Source organism: Pogona vitticeps, chromosome 9, assembly GCF_051106095.1.
Source record: "Pogona vitticeps strain Pit_001003342236 chromosome 9, PviZW2.1, whole genome shotgun sequence".
Taxonomy (NCBI): Eukaryota; Metazoa; Chordata; class Lepidosauria; order Squamata; family Agamidae; genus Pogona; species Pogona vitticeps.
This window is the reverse complement of record NC_135791.1, coordinates 7,821,392-7,839,535: the sequence shown is the minus strand read 5'-3', so window position 1 is coordinate 7,839,535 and position 18,144 is coordinate 7,821,392. Positions and strand designations below refer to the sequence as shown.

The 18,144-nt window shown below is 38.5% G+C and overlaps 2 long non-coding RNA genes across 3 annotated transcripts; one reads left to right on the top strand and one right to left on the bottom strand.

Annotated features, from left to right (window-relative positions):
- Positions 1–706: 706 nt before the first annotated feature.
- Positions 707–10,676, bottom strand: LOC140702070 (uncharacterized). Its single transcript, XR_012081108.2, has 2 exons — positions 10,576–10,676; positions 707–869 (listed from the first exon to the last, which is right to left on the bottom strand). It is a non-coding gene; the product is annotated as an uncharacterized LOC140702070 (long non-coding RNA).
- Positions 10,677–11,861: 1,185 nt separating this feature from the next.
- On the top strand, positions 11,862–17,834 carry LOC110086149 (uncharacterized). 2 transcript variants are annotated; one of them, XR_013538400.1, is made up of 3 exons: positions 11,862–11,916; positions 14,154–14,283; positions 16,807–17,834. It is a non-coding gene; the product is annotated as an uncharacterized LOC110086149 (long non-coding RNA). The 2 variants fall into 2 exon arrangements; XR_002301771.3 differs by lacking the exon at positions 11,862–11,916 and adding an exon at positions 12,720–13,417.
- The last annotated feature ends 310 nt before the right edge of the window (positions 17,835–18,144 follow it).

Genomic DNA, 18,144 nt, shown 5'->3' with positions numbered 1-18,144 from the left:
TAAATGTCAAAGATCCACAGCACAAGAGTGCTGCTGGTCAAAATGGAACAATGCTCTAGATGAGAAAGCAAGCAAACTGGGCTTATGGAAAATAGAAAACCTAAACAAGGAAAGGCGAAGACTACTTATGGAAAAAATGATTAAACAAGAGTGAAATGCCCTTAAAGAAGATGCTAAATGGAAATTCTCCCCACTCCACCTGGGAATTAAATATTCTACCCAATTTGATCTGCCTCTTTATCTTAATACATTGACAGTTCCAAAGCTAAGGCATATATAATCACTCACTTGAATGTGCTTCTAACAGCTCAGATCAGGGGACGATTTCTCAAGATATCCCAGGACCCATGTTACTGTGACTATCCATTAGAATTTGATACACCATCCCATATCTTCTTCTACTGCCTGAAATATGAAACAGTAAGAAAGCAGTTCCTCAAAAAACAGCTATTGATATATTTACCCTTCTTAGACACCACAAGACTAAAATTACTCTTCATCAGCCTCTGTAAAAATCGTGTTGTAGATGTGGCAACTTATTGTTTTAATGTATTTTTAAACTCTTAAAAATTGACATGGTGTACAGCCTATGGGCTATTAAATCTAAATAAACCTGAACTTGAACTAGGTTCCTATGGAAAACCTACCTGAAAAACACATTAGTATTTAATTGTTCTTCATTCTGTTTTTTATTCTCTCATTTTCCTTTTTGTTTTAAGCAAGATACTATTTTATCTCTTTTATTTAAACACTTACTAGTTTCTCTACTTCCATTAGCATGTAAGCTCTTTAAGGATCTTGTATTAGCCCGGTATCTCCAATTTTCATGTTGTAATTCTCTTCTTGACCTTCTCCAGTCTGATTTTTGACTGCAATAGTAAACAGAAAAGGCTTGGCTCAAGATCTCTTAAACATATTTTACTGGATCCTAAAATTTATTTTATTTTCTTCCCGTTTCCTTCTGTATTTGATGGTCTAACATTGCCTTATTTTATTCTCTCTCTCCAATCTTAGCTTCTCCAGTAGAATTCTTAATTGGGTTTCCTCATGTAAATATGCACGAAAACTGCTAGGTTGGAGAAGGATCAATGTCCTAACACAGATTGTCATCTCTCCATCTTTAGAGAATGAGGCACTCATGCATCCAACAAGAAAGCATCCTACACCAAACCAATCTTTCCTTTGGCCATTTTCAAATGCATGTCTTTAACAGAACACTGTAAGTTTTGCCTGAATTTATAGTGTTAACAAAAGTCTGCACAGCTCCCTCCACCAGCCTTATTCTCCTACAACTGTAGAAGTCCAGAAACTCTGGCTACTGATTGTGCTATCTATTCTAGGCCTTTTGGGAGTTGTAAAGCTGAAACATCTGAAGTGCCACAGATAAGAATCACCTGTATAGAACTACTTCTCATGGGGAGATGTATGAGTGCCTTCTTTAAGAGAAGGCCAATGCACATAAAGACTTAGCATGAGTAGCTATTTTAATACATACTGTGTTTCCCCGAAAATAAGACAGGGTCTTATATTAATTTTTGCTAAAAAAAAAAAAAAGCAGTAGAGCTTATTTTCAGGGGATGCTTTATCTTTTTCATGTACAACAATCTATGTTAATTCAAATACAGTGAATCTTCTGGTTGCTGTAGAATGGTGAAGGGCAGGTTTTCACTTAACTAGGGCTTATTTGGGGGTAAGGCTTATATTATGAGCATCCTGAAAAATCATACTATGGCTTATTTTTCAGGTTAGGTCTCATTTTCAGGGAAATACGGTAGAAAATTTGTTACTTTAAAGCATTACTTTTAAATATTATATATACGAGTGCTTTTCTCCTGTCTGTTTGGAAAAGTACGTAATGTTAATACATTACATTTAACCTTAGTTTTTAATATATGGTAAAATGGACAACATAATATAGCTGCAGTCAGTATATTTTGTCTGCCCCAGTTGTTCCTTTTATTTTATGCTTAGGGATTCAACTATATATAGTATACAAAATCTTTTAACCTACATATTCCCTAGATTGCTAAATTGTTTGTATTTATAACTGTAAAAAAAAAAAACCAATGTATGTACTTTTACAGTATTTTATTTTCCTCATTATTTTCACTCTCTTCTTAACAATAGTCAGTTAAGACCCAAATTCTTTTATCTGTTGAACAGATATTAAAAATTATTAAGTCATAAAATAATTAAGGCCATAATTTTATATCTATTTACCTGTGAATAAGATCCACTGTACCCAGTGGGATTTCAACCTGAAACTGATTTGTAGTACCAGCTAGAACACATCAATTGAATCAATGGGATTTCATAAGTGTTATTTCATCAGTCAGCAGTTTAATCAGCCTTTGAATGTTGTACTCCATACGTTATAATTCCATGTCACCTGTACCTATTGATAGGAAACTGTTGTTTAGTCGTTAAGTTGTGTCTGACTCTTCGTGACCCCATGGACCAGAGCACGACAGGCCTTCCTGTCTTCCACTGCCTCCCAGAGTTTGGTCAAATCCATGCTGGTCACTTTGATGACCCTGTCCATCCATCTCGTCCTCTGTCGTCCCCTCTTGCCTTCGCGTTTTCCCAACACCAAGGATAGGAAGCTAGCCTCTCAAAATAAGAAAATATTTATCTGTTCCCCTATGCCATTTTCCAAGGCAAGCTTAAAAATTTAAAAATAAATTTCAAAGCAAACTTTAGAAGGCCCAAGGGAAAAAGAAGCAGAGTAGCTAAAATATGTACAGTGTAATCCTGTTTTTGTTGTTATGTGCCATCAAGTTGCCTCCAATTTTGAGCAATTCTATCAATTAGTGACCTCCAAAATGTCCTATCATTAATATCCTTGCTCAGCTCTTGCAAGCTGAAGGCCACGGATTCCTTTATTCAGTTATATAGCTAAAAGCAAAATAGAAACAAAGTCTACGAAATCTCACATTAAAAAATATAAAAATTAGTCTCTAAGGTGCCACCATGTTTTTGTTTTTTTTTTTAAATATATATTTCTATTTTGCTTTTACATATAATACTTGCACCGACTACCACAGCTACCTCTTCTACAACTAGAGCCTTTACTCAGTTAATCTCTCTCATATCTCTGCTGCCTTCAGCTTTTCCCAGCCTTATGGTTTTCCCTCACATCTCGTCTTCTCATGAGGTATGCAAAGTGATCAAGTTTCACTTTAGATATCTTTGCTTCTAAAGAGGTTAAAGCTAGATTTAATCTAGTATTCACTTGTTTCTCTTTCTGACAGTCCATGATAGCTCTCTTCTAACACTATATTTTAAACATTTTTTTTCTATCAGCTTTCTTCGCTGTCCACTTTTCACATCCATTCATATATTTATGCAGAATGTAACAGTATGGATAACCTTGGCCTTGGTTTCCACTGACACATCCTTGCATATTTTTGTTCTGCTTTTTTCATGGCTGCTCTTTCGAGCCTCACTCTTCTGACTTTCTGGCTGCAGACTCCACTTGGATGTATAATTAAACTGAGGTACAGAAAATCTTCAACAGTTTAAATCTTCATTGTCAACATTGTTATAGAATTTCTTCTTTAGCCATACCTTCTTAATGTTGATTCCTGCTTTTATCTTTTCTTCCTACATCTTCATCATAAATTGTTTCAAGTTGCTGCTGCTTTTTGCCAGTAATACAATATCATCTACTTATCTTAAATTATTTATGTTACTTCCAGCATTTTTCACTCTTCCTTCATCTGAATTGAACCCAGCTTTCTATATATTATGCAGATTTTAAATATAAAGGATAAAATACACCCTTGTCTGACATCTTTCCTTTTGAGAGATATTCTGTTTCTCCATATTCTGTTTTAAGAATAGTTTCTTAACCACAGTACTGATTTACACATCAGAGCAATCAAGTTTTAAGACACACCCATTTAATTCAAATTATCCATAGCTTTTCATGATCCATACAATCAAAGGCTTTTGCTGTGGTCTATAAAGCATAGGATGATCTTCTGAATTTAGTTCTAGTAGTTAACATTTATTTGCAAAATGATCTCTAATACCTCCCCCTTTTCAGGATCCACCTAGAACATCAGGCATTTCTTTCTTCACACAGAGTAAAAGTCTTTTTCCAACCTTTAAGAATCGGTTTGCTTGAATGAGAAATTAATGTAGTAGTCCCATACTTACTGCATTAGTTGATGTCTCCTTTCTGGGGACTGGAACACATGTGGAAGATTTCAAATATGTGGGCTGATGTTTTGTTTTCCATATTTGTTGGCATATTCTTGTTAGGATTTAAACAGCACCAGCCTCTATAGTTTGAAACAGTTCTACTGGTATCCTATCTATTCCTGATTATTATTTTCTTCCAAGTGCTTTGACAGCAACTTTGCTTTCCAAAAATACTGGTTCTTCATCATAGGATTCTTCTTCAGAGGGATCTTTTATCCTTTAATCTCTTCTGTATAGGTCTTCAGTGTACTGTTTCCATCTTCTCTCTACTTTATCCTAGTCACGTTGTATGTTCCCTTGTTGATCTTTTTAACCTCTTGTTTTGGTGTGTGATCAATGTCCTCCTAGATGCTTGCATAAAGACTTTCTATTTCATCTTCTTCAGCATTTGTAGTTGTTGACATGTTTATCATATCAAATAAGTCCAACTGATATTATTTGGTCAGATTTGATTGTGCTAAATCTTGCCTCAGAATTAGAGCCGCACAATTTCTTTTGATTCTGTCATTTCCAAAATAAAATACTTTATAGTTTTCTGATGGAAATTGTCCTTCCTGTTCCTGTCCATTTTCCTAACCCATTTGCCTTTTTTTTGCAGCCACAGTGCACTCTTGGCTCATGTTTATCTCATGATCACAACAATTCCAAGGTCTTTCTTGCTTGTATTATTACCGAGCCAAATATCCCCAATCTTGTAACTACTGTGTTTCCCCAAAAATAAGACAGGGTCTTATATTAATTTTTGCTACAAAAATGCATTAGGGCTTATTTTCAGGGGATTTTTTTTCATTGACAACCATCTACATTGATTCAAAGACAGTCATGTCATCTTCTTCTGGTTGCTGCGCAATGGTGGAGGGCAGGGTTTCACTTAACTAGGGGTTAATTTTGGGGTAGGGCTTATATTACGAGCAACCTGAAAAATCATACTAGGGCTTATTTTCAGGTTAGGTCTTATTTTTGGGAAAACAGGGTATGTATTTTTTTTCTTATAGGTGTAAAACTTATCCCTGTTAAATTTCATTCAGTTATTTTCAGCCTAGTGCTCAAGCATATCAAGATATTTTTTGAATCTTGATTCTGTCTTCCAGGATATTAGATATACCACCCCAAGTTTGGGTCATCTGTAATCTGATAAACATTTCTTGCACTCCCTCATTAAAGTACTGTAATTAATAAAAATGTTGTAGAACACCAAGCCCAGGGCCAAGTTCTGGGGTATCCCACTGGTTGCCTCCTCCAAGTTTGAGAAGAAGTCATTGATAATTCACTCTCTGATTCTGTAACCAAATGTGTCTCCACCTGATAGCTATTTTATCCAGTCCATACTAGTTAGTGTGTTAATCAGAACATAATGGGGCACTTTGTTAAATTTTTTGCTGAAGTCCAGATATATTACATCTACAGTATTCCTACCATCTATCAGAGAGGCTACCTGATACCAGATCAACAAATTAGGTAAGATTAGTCTGGTTGTATTTGTTCTTGAAAAATCTATGTTGGCTTCTAGTACTGCATTGTTTTCAAGGTGCTTGCAGAGGTGCTGCTTTATAATTTGCTCCAGGATGTTCTTTGGGATTTATGTCAGGTTGACTGGTCTGTAGTTCCCAGGTTCCTCCTTTTTTTCCCTTTTGGAAGACAGGGACAACATTAGCCCTCCTTCAGGCATCCAACGCTTTACCCATCTTCATAATAGACAGTAGTTCTGAGCAACGTTCCCTCTAAGCTGCATGGACATGTGCCACGCCATCGGGTGCGCACAACTGAGTTAGCGTATCCACTCATTTGCTTCCATTTGTGGCTGGAAATCTGCACAAAGGGGCCAGAACCTCCATGCAGAGTTCTAGAGAATTAGAGGGAACATCAGCTTATACTTCACATTTCCCTGGAGGGACATAGATTGGCTTTTGGGGAATGGCCAAGCTAAACTAGGAATTGAGCACTTATTTTGTTTTCTGATATCCTTTTTTTGCATCCCCATTGAATAGTAGCTGAACTAGTTTCTTTTCTTTGTATTTTGCTACATATGTACCTGAAGAATGCTTTTTTGTTGCTTTTCGGAACTCTTGCTAATCTCAGCTCATTCTCAGCTTTTGCTTTTCTAATGCCATCAATGCAATTCTTTGCTACTTGTCTACACTCTTCCTTTATGGCCTGGCCTTCCTTCCACGTCCTATATGTGACCTTTTTTATTTTCAGGTCCTCTTTCAGCTTTTTGTGAAGCCATATTTTTTCTTGCTATTTTGCTGTTTTCCACCTTTTCTTCCTTGTTGAAACTGTCTGTTGCTCTGCCTTTAGACTTTCTTTTTAAAGAAGCCTCCACCCATCTTGGACTCCTTTTTCTGTTAGGATCTTTTGCCATGGAACCATACTTATAATTGCCGAGTTTAATAACATTGGTTTTCTTGGATACATGCAGCTACACTCTGCTTTAGTTTCCTTGGAAATCAAGAATTTACGTAGAACATGGTGACAAACAAATATTTGGTATACACTGTTGCAGAGTTTTGAAATTTTTATTAAATTCCTCTATCTGTGTATCAGAAGTGCAAGGATTCACAGAACAGAACATGTAGTTCTGAGTTCCCCAGAGTGGATCACCCTGTCTCATTAACTGGCACTTACAGCCTCAGTAACTCACTCTGAGACATTAACAGAAGAACAAATTATTTGATTACTTAACAGTTTTACAGAGCAAACATGACTGCTTTCATGCCAAACTGAGAGTGCAATCCATAATAGTAATAACAGTACTAATATCTAGAGTAGGCCCACTGAAACAATGGAATTTACAGAGAAGTTGGCTTACCAAATTCCACTGATATAATGAGCCTACTCTAACTGTAACTTATAAGACTTAGAGTACACATGTATAGTTTGCAGTGAGTACATTTAGGTTTGCAGTCTTGCTCTAAATAATGACAGTGTAGCTACTGTAACTACCTTTAAAGCGATTTAGCTACTTGATAAATATTGCTTAACAGTTATTTACCATAAGTGCTTCATGAACATTAACCAGCATTCACAAAAAAAGTGAACAAGAAAATTTGAAGTTAAATGTATTCTAAAAATACTTATTCAGAGAATGAGTACCACCTTTTCACAGTTATACGCTTGTATAACCAATATTTTTAAAACTTGTAAGGAATTACCACATGATCAAGCATTGTAACACTTTGTACAACTGCTAGAAGAAATACTTTGCATTATTTTCTGTGCCTTATAAGTGTTATTAGCTATTCCAGAGTTATAGGAATTTAGTTACATTTCATCAAAGAGAATCTAGCCCATTCTAGATGTTATGCTGTAATACTTTGTTAGTCTTTAAGCTGCTACAATTTGGTTATGAAAAGTATTAATACAATTGGCAATATTTAGCTCAATCTATAAAACAGAAAAATTAACATTTGTACATTAGCCTTGAATAGGGACTTGAAGAGATGGAGACTGTACTGATCTAAACACTGTGGTTTGTTTTTTTTTTGTTCGGAGAGTGTAAGGTGCTCAAAGGCAGGGCCTTCCCACAGGTTATTATTATAGCTCCTCTGTGTCTTTCCAGGGTTTCTCTATTGCTGATCTTTTAAACAAAAGTAACTGTAGGATTCAACATAGATAATCTCCCACAATCAAGGGATCCTCTTGCCAAGCCCCTTTTCACCTAGTATTACTGTAGAAACCTATAGCTTGACTTAAATCTGCCTAGATTAGAATAAAACCTATGCAGATACAGACATCTGAGACAGTGTGATGGCACACTGACACTTAGTTGTTCAAACCAAATGCCCTCCTGGATGCTGATGAACTCTTTGGGGAAGACTGGACTTTAATAATTAAACCAAAAAGTAGTACTCTATGGTTATCACCACCAGTAATATTTGTATCATATTGGTCTTGGTAATGTTTATAGGGCAAATACACAGGCAAACATCAACTTGCTGTTATATTTATTTTTAAAGGAAGCATTTTATAAGTCACACTGAATTCTGTGAAACTTGCTTCAATGTATAGGAGCAAGCCTGAGTGATCTTCATAGACAACACAACACATTGTCTATGTTGTCTACTGGTGGTATTTATTTCAATATAGAATCCTTACTGACACGAAAGAATCTCCCACTACAGCATGACTGGGTGCAATTTCACTATGTTAACAAAAATGCAAAACTGGTTAAACATTTCTTCCAGTTACGCACACATAACCTGAAAGCATTTAATTAATTCACCTATGATTTTAATCAGTGGTGAAATAAATTTCTTCTAGATAGACTGGAGGAAATAATTAAAAGATAACAAGCATGCATTTACAAATGAAAAACCTATCAGGTGTTTCTAAATTGACTAATTATTTTAGAAAGCAAGGGTTAAAGAAACATCTTATGATTTAGAAGAAATGCCAAAGTTAATTCACAAAAATTGAACTTTTTAGAAAGGGCAATAACTGAGAATTCGACAAAACTATGAATTGAATATCTACAAAAAATAGGACTTCTAGTATTATTTTTGGTACTACTATTATTAGTAATAAAAATAATAAACAAAAGGAAAGCAAAACAAATACCCACTAATTGATATAAGCAAAATAAAAGGAGCTACGTGTTTGTTTTCTGCAGAGATTATGGGAAAACGTGGAACTGTTAGTCAGGGGTAACAACAAAGCTGGCTCTGGGGTTTGTATTCAAGACAAGAGTTGTGTATCCAAGTTTTGGCTGATAGAGAGAAGAGAGCATAGAAAAGGCTGGACCAGAGCTTCTTGTATCCGTGCTAATGGGAGGGTGCAAGTTCCATCCTGTGGGGGATGGAAATAATGAGGGTGATGGGGGAGAGCAAGGTCTGAAAATTCTCACCAGTCCTTCAGTCTATTCTGCAGCACTAGCAGGAGGATGTGAAGCTTTCATAGCCTCAAAGAGGATAAGAAAATAAAAAAAATGCTTGAGAATACTTAGTTTTGTTGCCCTCTTTTCCAGGGTTAGTAAAAACACTGGATAACTGGGAAATAGAAACTGAATCAGCAGAAAACAATTATTCAGAATGATCACTGTTTTCTGTTCTTGTATTTGGAGTAGAGAAACAATATGCTAGTCATTGTGGGTGAGGATATCATACCCACTATTTTATCTTTAAAAAGATTTCAATCTAGTCCCCAAGATTTCAGGGAAAAGGCCAAACCATGTACTGTAAATTGTAGTTCTCAAAGAATTAATCACAACAAAAGAAGATCCCATGTACCAATGTACCTCATATTTCACAAGGTTAGATTTACTTGGTCAAATTTTATTTTGTTAAGGAAGAAGCAAAGAAACAAATAAAAAAAATACATACCATACATACAGCACTTCTACAAAATTGGAGGAAAAACATGCTAGGAATGGCCCATCAATCATCCCATATCAACAGCCTTGCAACCCTGTTTAAGTCAATACCTTTAAAAAAATTGAACGTGTTAATAGCTTCCTGTTCTAGGAGAGAGGGGCAACTGGGGCCAAATTTACACACAAAAAGGTTTTTCTCGTGTTCTCCCTGATCCCAAGAACATTCGCTCCATTGGGCACTTCAGATGCTTTACTTCCAAACTAAACCACAGGTAAAGATTCTGCAACCAACAGCGTCAACAGCAAAAACAGCCTTTGGCAGAGCTTCCTTCTTACGAGACACCTCAGCAGCCTTTCCTAAATCAGAATAGAGGGGAAAGTTAGGAAGCCACTGAATTACTTGAAGGAGGAGCTCTGCCAAACTCTCTTTTTTTCCCTTCCAGTTTGCACTTCGCGAGAGAAGGGCTTCCTTCCATCATCTCTGCTTGTGGGAGTGAGTCCGGCGAAAGGGCTAATGCTGCCAGCCCTATTGAAAAAAAAAATCTAGCTCTAGTTAAATAAATAAATAAATAAATTCAGCTGCCCAACCCACTTTTGCTTCCCGAAATATCCACCAATGTCCTTTAAGCTAACCCCTTCCAGCCCCTTCTTGCCTTCAACATTTCCACTTTTGAATCCTTCACTTTTGTCAGAACCAGACGCCAGGAAAAATGATGTAGTCAAGAAAAATTACTATCCGAAAAGTATATCAGGGCAAAATCCAAAGGAACCAAACAAAAAGACAAAAACATGTGGCACTTTAAAGACTATATTATATTTTAATGGGAGATTTCGTGGACAAGCCCACTTCGTCAGACATGGGCGGGGGTGGGATGAGGAGAAATGAAACGGTGAACGTGTTCCACGGCCACCATCTCTTTTTGGGCGATACTTCTTATTTTCTCCAACTTTATCCCTAGCCCAAAGGTTCCTACTATGTACTGTCATTTCCCCCCCTGAATCAACATCCCGATCAGGGTTTTTTTCCCCCTCCCTTTTCTTCATCCTGTTTAACTTTTCACCTTCTCTCGCCCTTTCTCGGCTTCAGTCCCGTCCTGTTTTGATTCCGCAATAGTCATCGCTGTTTCAAAGAGGACAAACTTCCTTTTGTACGCGATAAATTCGTCTGGCGCAATGAGGGAAAGCTCAGACACGAAGGGAAATTTTTTTCCGATCTATAGAGGGTGTCTTATGCCGAGATAAAAAATTCCCCTCATCTGTGAAGCAAAGCACACCTTTCAGGGAACTACGTAAACTTAAAGGAACGTCGTTTCATTGGGCCAAGAGATTGTTTATACGACATATCGGGACCTTTAAATTAATCGGACGTTTCTATTCATATTGGGTGTTTAATAAAGTCACTTCCAGTCCCTACATTCCACAGCGTCCTATCGCTTTTTTGGGGAAGTAATTTCTTTTAATTCAACAAACAACCCCCCCCCCCCAAGCTAACTCTCTAGGGAGCATAGAGGGGGGTGATTTATGGGCACCCCTTGGTATTAAAACGTATATTAACTCTAGTTGCCACACAAACAGGCAGTAGAGCCCCGAAGCTGATGTTTCCTGACTGAAAACTGAGGCACTGAGGGTGGAGTGGGGGGGGGCTGGGCGGTTTGTCTGCCTGAAACTGGCACATAGATGTGTGTGTGTCTGTGTGTCTTGTGAAGACGAAATGAAACCTAGGAAACAGGCGCCCCCTTTACTTTGTGTAAAAAGGGCAGGCTCGGAGCTCCCAGTCTCGGCTGAGCTTGGCGCCTCTAAAACTCAGTGAGAAGCGCCCCCGGCGAGGGAGTGGGGAGAGAGGGAGGGAGGGAAAAAGGCTGATTCCCAGCTCCGAACCGCGTTTTCCCGCTCTCTCCCCTCCCCGCTCGCTCAACGAGCTCTTCGGCTCGCGCTCTGCCTCATACACACACACACACAGAGGGCTCTTTCGTTTAGCTTCTGTCTGCTTCCGCCATGGCCGGGACTCTTTTTGCGCTTCATACACATTGTACACGCCTCAGCAGTTGGGTTTAGAACTCCAGCTGAAGCGCTCTTTAAATTCCAGCATGTTGTCGGGCGCGTCGCAGAAGCCGCCCTAACTCTGCCGGCCGAAAAATAAAAAAAAGGGGGGAAAGGAAAGATTTTTGGGAGCGCGGACTACTTGACGTGGTTGCCACAGCCTCGGCGGAAGGGTTTGAGCGAGCAGGCGGCTGAGCGACACTGCGGCTCTGCTCAGCGCTTCCTGGAAACTCCCGCTTAGGAGCGGGTGGGGCAGCCAGGAGGGGGCGGGGAGGACGTCCTACACACACCGTGAGGGGGAGTGGGCGGGCGGGCAGGCGAGGCAAGGCAAGGCAAGGCAAGGCAGGCTGTCCGTCCGTCAGGTAAAAGGCGAGACCTGAGCCAGAGGGCAGCGTGTTGGGGAAAAGAGCGCAGAACTCGAAAGTAGCCCGAGCGGAGGTGGGACGCCAGAAACCTCTGCGTGTGTGTGTGTGTGTGTGTGTGTGTGTGTGTGTGTGTGTGTGTGTGTGTGTGGGAAACGAAATATTTAAAAGGGGGCGCACAGAGGCGCTTGACCTAAAAAAGAAAAAAAAGCAAAAAAAAAAAAAAGCGCGCTCAGAGCTTTTGATCTCTTGTCCTCCAAACGGGGGAACACAAAGACACTCCCCCCCCTTCGCCCTAAAAAGAGGAAATTGGCGTCGGTTTACAGGAGGCGAGCGGGGGGGGGGGGGAAGGGCAAACCGTCGCTGTAACTCAAGGGGGGCTGAGGGACTTCACTCCAACCCTAAAAAACCCAGAAATTGGGGTGGGGGCGAATGGGTAGACCCATTCCCCGAGGAAATTGCCACCAACCCCCTCCTACAAACTGGATGCGCATAATTATTGTAACCGAAAGGCCTGTGGGGGGGAGGGGAGGGGGAGTACGAACCCCCTAATAATAATAATAATAATAATGAGGGGCAGGAGTCCTTTCTTGCAAGCTCACAAAAAATGCAAAGCAGGTCGCCCTTTGCTTCCAAGCGAGGGGGATGTAACTTTTCCATAGGGAGGAGGGGGCACGTTAGAGGCTGCTTTTTGCTCGCCGTGCCCCCAAAGGAAGTTAATTCACTCTCCTCCCCCCCGAAAACGCGGAGGAGCAACAGCAGCAGCCACCCGTGCTTCCCTCCTCCCTCCCCATACTTCTACAGATTTAAACGTGCTCAGAAAAAGGGGGCGAAACCGCTTTAGTGTTCCCTTTTCTATTTGTATTTGTTTTTATTTTTGTTTTCCTGCTGGAGAGCCCTCTTTCCTTTCCGCCCCCCCCCCGGCCAGTCCCCGCCACACTCGTTTTTTCTCATTCTCCTTTCAGAGACCTTCAATTTATCCCATCACCAAGCTGCATGTCAGCTGGGAGGTGGGGAGAAAAAAAAAAGCCTCCCTAGCAAAGCTGCGGCGACGCAGAGGGTTAACGGCAGAGTAGCGCTGGAGGATGGGGGGAGGGGAGGCAGGGTTTGTAAATGGAAACATTGGTACATAAGCATTTAGCACAATCAGGAGGAAAAACGGCCCAACTGCAGAGAGGAGAACAAAAACTCTCCCTTTGCTGCCCCCTGGCGCCGATTCTTGCACATTTCTCGCGGAAAAGAAAACACTGCGCTGTCGATGTGTGCGTGTTCCATGTCCCAGGTGAACTGCTTGCCTCTCTTCATTGCTCATGAAGCAAGCCACGTAGGCAGACACTCCGACCTGATCGCCAGCAGAAGGTTTCCCAAATTCAGATGAATGTTAATACTCTCTGTCTGTATTATATATGCAAGAGGCAGAGTGGTGCAATGGAGAAAGCTTCAGCTCAGGACTCGGGAGACAAAGGTTCAATTCGCCCTTCCACCTTGGAAATTCACTGGGGTATGGCAAGGGTAAACCACTGTTTGAAGATGTCATATACGTCAATATCTTGTTAGGATCACCATATGTTGGAAGTGACTTGACAGTACATAAAATGTGTTACATGTACATTCTTCGTAAGACTATAATATCTGGTTTTTGACAGTACTTTCCAAATCTTTTTCCTTTTGCTGCTTTCTTTTTCTCTTACATCTGTCATTTATGGACAGGAATACTGCCAGATTGAAATATTGTTTTGATATTTCCTTGACTTAAAATAGGATTATTATCAATACTTCTCTATTTGTTCTGATGCTGAAAAAGGGAAGTACGGTATTAAGCTAACATCTTGCCAGGTTCCATACCCATGTTTCCCTGAATTCCTGTTTAATAGAGCCTAGCACACTTTTAGTGCTAAGTAAATGTCAAATTGTAGAAAAAATGGATAATACTTTCTGTGTCTGACAATTGCCTGCATATTTTAATTTTTAAAATTTTTAAATTATATCTGTGTTTATCTAGGAGTGGTATTTATTTGTAACACTGTCTGAAAATTGCCAAGTCAATTTGATGATCCATCTGGCTCCTTACTATCTGTCTTAACACATCAGCAGTCCTCCAAGATCTAATAATGTCTCTCACAGCCAAAGTTCAGATAAATTAACTGAAGGTGTTGAAAATGTGGGGGTGGAACCTGCAACAAAATGTTACGGACTTGCTTAGTCTTAAATGTGCTGTTTCTTTCTACTCTTTATAGGTTTTGCCCACATTTTATTGTTCTACAAAACTAAGATTCCCCCAAGCATGGATGGTGCTGTTTTGGCTATGTAAGGAATTACATTCAGATCCATATGGAACCTTCAAATTCTGCATATGCTTGCCTTTTTGTAAGTTTTCCTCTAAATTGTTATAGTCCTTCTGCAAATGATAGAAAATAATTTAATAGTCCAATTAATAGACCTTTTAATCATAAAGGACTGCTCTTCAAAGCAAGTCAGGGTATAGTGAAGATTAAACTTAAAGCTGTCTGGAGTTTCTCCTCTCAGATAATTTGAGGCAGCCTTAGATTTAGGGAGAAAGATTGGCATGGTAGTCAAAAGCATGGCTGAAAACAAATCACATTCATAGAACCTTTCCTTTCACTTACTCATATTCCCCCACACAGTTCTTAATTGGGCCAAATTAATTAATAATACTAATCTAATAAATTCTAGTAATATCTGATAATGTGTACATACCGTAAACTTAATGTCTTTTTTCTCTCTCTGCACTTACTCAATTTCTTTTAAATCTTGAAGACACAAAATGGAATATGATACTCTGTTATAAGGATTTTTACTCATGAATTATATAGCAGTAGTTAACCTATGTTATTCTAATGTGTGTTAATGCTTCACAAGTGTGCATAGAAGACAGATATTTTAAGATTTGCAAAAGCTCGGCGGTTGAAGATACAAAATTAAGTGTCCTTGTCTTAATTGCAAGATAAATGTGTATATCTGTGCTTTCTCCTTCATGCCTTAATCGTTTTGACACCAGGCTTTATTGAGGTAATTTAAAATTAATGTGATTGACACTTTGTGGAGAGCCAGTCCCAACACAAAATTCATACTTCCTAGATGGAATGACTCAACTTGAACCTTCAGTTGGCTGCTAAGCTTAAAACAGCTGGCACAAAACCTAGGAGAAATAGGATAAACAATTAATTTGCTTATTTTATGTTATTTTTAATTTGAAACCAGAAAATCATTGTCCATCAGGTCAGAAGGACACTGATCAGCTCTCATGGGTCCAGTAATAATGTTCATAAAAATGTTTGAAGCAAGAGCAGGCCACAAATAACACAATCACACAATCTGATGTCTGTATATGAATTCCAGAAGTATGGGAAACAAACAAGAATAACTGGAACTCTTTAGTCCTTCATTCAGGACTTAATGGGGTAACTGAAACTTAGTTGGATGACTCCCATGACTGGAATAGAGCAACTGAAGGATAAAAATTGTTCAGTAGTATAGAAAGGGAGGTGTATTTGCAGTATATGTCAATAATATATATTCCTGCAAAAATACAGCAGGATGTATCCAGAGTGTCTGGATTAATATAATTGGGGTGAAAAGCAAAAGGAATGTGATTGTCGGAAACTATTACTGACTGCACATTCAAGGAGAATAGGTGATTGAAACCTTGGAAAACAAAATGCAAAAATCACGGAGACATATAATGGGAGATTTCAGTTATCCTGATATCTTTTGGGGAACAAATTCTGTCAAATATGGCTCTTCCAAGAAATTTCTGGCTTTTATTGCTGATAATTTTCTCCTACAAAAAGTGGAGTAATAGACTACAAGAGTAGTTATCCTTTACTTGATTCTAGCCAATAGACAAGGCATGACATGGTGGAGAAAGTGGTAGTAAGGGGAACTCTGGTGGAAAGTGACCATGTTCTCTTTGAATACAAAAGCAGAGTGTTGCCACATATATACACTGGATTTAGGAAAGCCAATTTTGATAAACTCAGAATAATGATAGGTCCCATGGAAGGAGATCCTAACAGGAAAAGTCATCTAAAATGTGTGGGAGTTTCTTAAAAAGGAAATTTTAAAGACATAACTATAAAGAATTCCAAGAAGAAAAAAAGGTGGAATAAAGCAAAACAGACTACAGTAATGTGGCTTCACGAAAAGCTGCAGAGGACCTGAAAAAAAACATATATAGGAAGTAGAAAGAAGGCCAGGTCATAAAGGAAGAATATGAATAAGTAGCAATTTCAGGGATGGCAGTAGGAAGGCAAAAACTGAGAATGAGCTGAGATTAGCAAGAGCTGATAAAAGAAACAAAAAGCATTCTTCAAGTACATCCATAGTAAAGGACAGAAAAAAGAAATAGCTTAATGGAGATGGAACAGTGATAACAGACACCAAAGAAAAGGTGTTTCCCCAAAAGCAGTCTATGCTCTTCCAAACAAATATGAAGTAAAAGTTGAGGGACAGGATTGCAGCTGAATACCTTATTAATTTGAATGACTTCAAATCTGCAGGGCTAGATATGTATTGAAAATTATTTTCTTGAACTAATGGAAGCCGGTTGAAGTGTTGTATGACAGGAGGAAGCTTAACATAGTCCCTGTTTTCCAAAAAGGTTTAAAGGAGGTACCTGGGAACAGCAGACAAGTTAGCTTTATATCAATCCGCCTTGGGTTCTTTTTAAGAAGAAAGATGGGATAAAAATATTTAAAATAAATCCCAGGAAAAATTCTGGAGCAATATTGCAAAGCAGTCTGCAACTTAAGAGTAGTTGGAAGTGACCTACAGCAACCCTAACAGGGCTTTCAAGGTAAGTGAGATATTTAAAGAGTGTTTTTACCACCAGTCCTTAAATTGCTGTACATTTTATATATCTTGGTTCAGTCCTTAATTGAAATGGAGACTACAGCCAAGAATCAGAGGAAAACTGAGACGTGGAAGGACAGCTATGAAGAAACTAGAAAACATTATGAAGTGTAAGAATGTGTTCCTGGAGATCCAGGCCAAGATTATCCACACCATTGTATTTCTGATTACAGTACTATGTAGAGATGTGTTAGTTGGACAGCTAAGAAAGCTGACAGGAAAAAATGATTAATTGAAGCGGGCTGGAGGAGAGTTTTGCAGATACCATTGACCACCAGAAAGGTGAACAATTCTCTCTAGAATCAACAAGGAGGAAGCTGGCACTGTCTTACTTTGGATATATCATGAGAAGGCTTGGCTAACTGGAAAAGATGCTAAATGGAAATGAATGCAGCGAAAGGAAGACCAAATGTGAGATAGATTGACTCCAGAACGAAGCCACATCATTCAGTTTGCAAGAGCTGGGCAAGCTATTGATGACAGGACCTTTTGGAGATCACTCATTCATAGGATCATCATAGATCAAAGACAACTTGGTGGCACATAACAATAACAATGATCCCACTCTTCATACAACCACATTTTAAATCAACACATTTTCATTTTAGATCTCTTGGGTTACTTGCTTTTCACTGATTATCTTGATAATCTTAATATTCATTTTTAGACTAGATATTGACTCTGAAGATGTTATTTAGTAACCCTTGCAAATTGTCAGATATTAGTATCATTTACACATTGGGTGTTGTTAACCTCCCCATTTTCAATGATACTGTAATTTGTAGCAAGCACTATTCTAAAGATGCTTTAAAATTACCAATTGAAAAGCAATGACAAGAATCTGTATCCTTCTCATATTGTATTTCTCTGCTTATACTGTATGTATATATTCTGTCATCTAACCTTCAGTGCAATTGTAATTTGTTATTGACAGTACAGGTTGCTAGTTATACACTATACCTTTTGAATTATGAGCTTTGTTTATTAAAAATGCAGTTTGTTCTGACAGGACTTTGTCAAATGTAGTAAATAAAAGACATCTATCTGTCTTCATGGCACAGTCTCTCTCTCCCCTAAGTACATGTATGCAAAATAGTGTTTTAATGATTCCAAATCCTACTGAAAATCCAAATTATATGTCTCCTGCAACTTCTCTGCACTTCTTACAGATTATAGCATTTACTACTTTCAAGTAAACCTTAAGCAAGTGGTTTATTAATTTTCCTGTTTCGTGGTCACAACAAACTGACATTTTCTTTTTTGAATAATGGATTAAACTACACCTCAGGCAGATTTCAGGAATGATTTATGTCTGGTAGATCTGAGTGAAAAGCTTAACTAAACATCTGAGTTGCT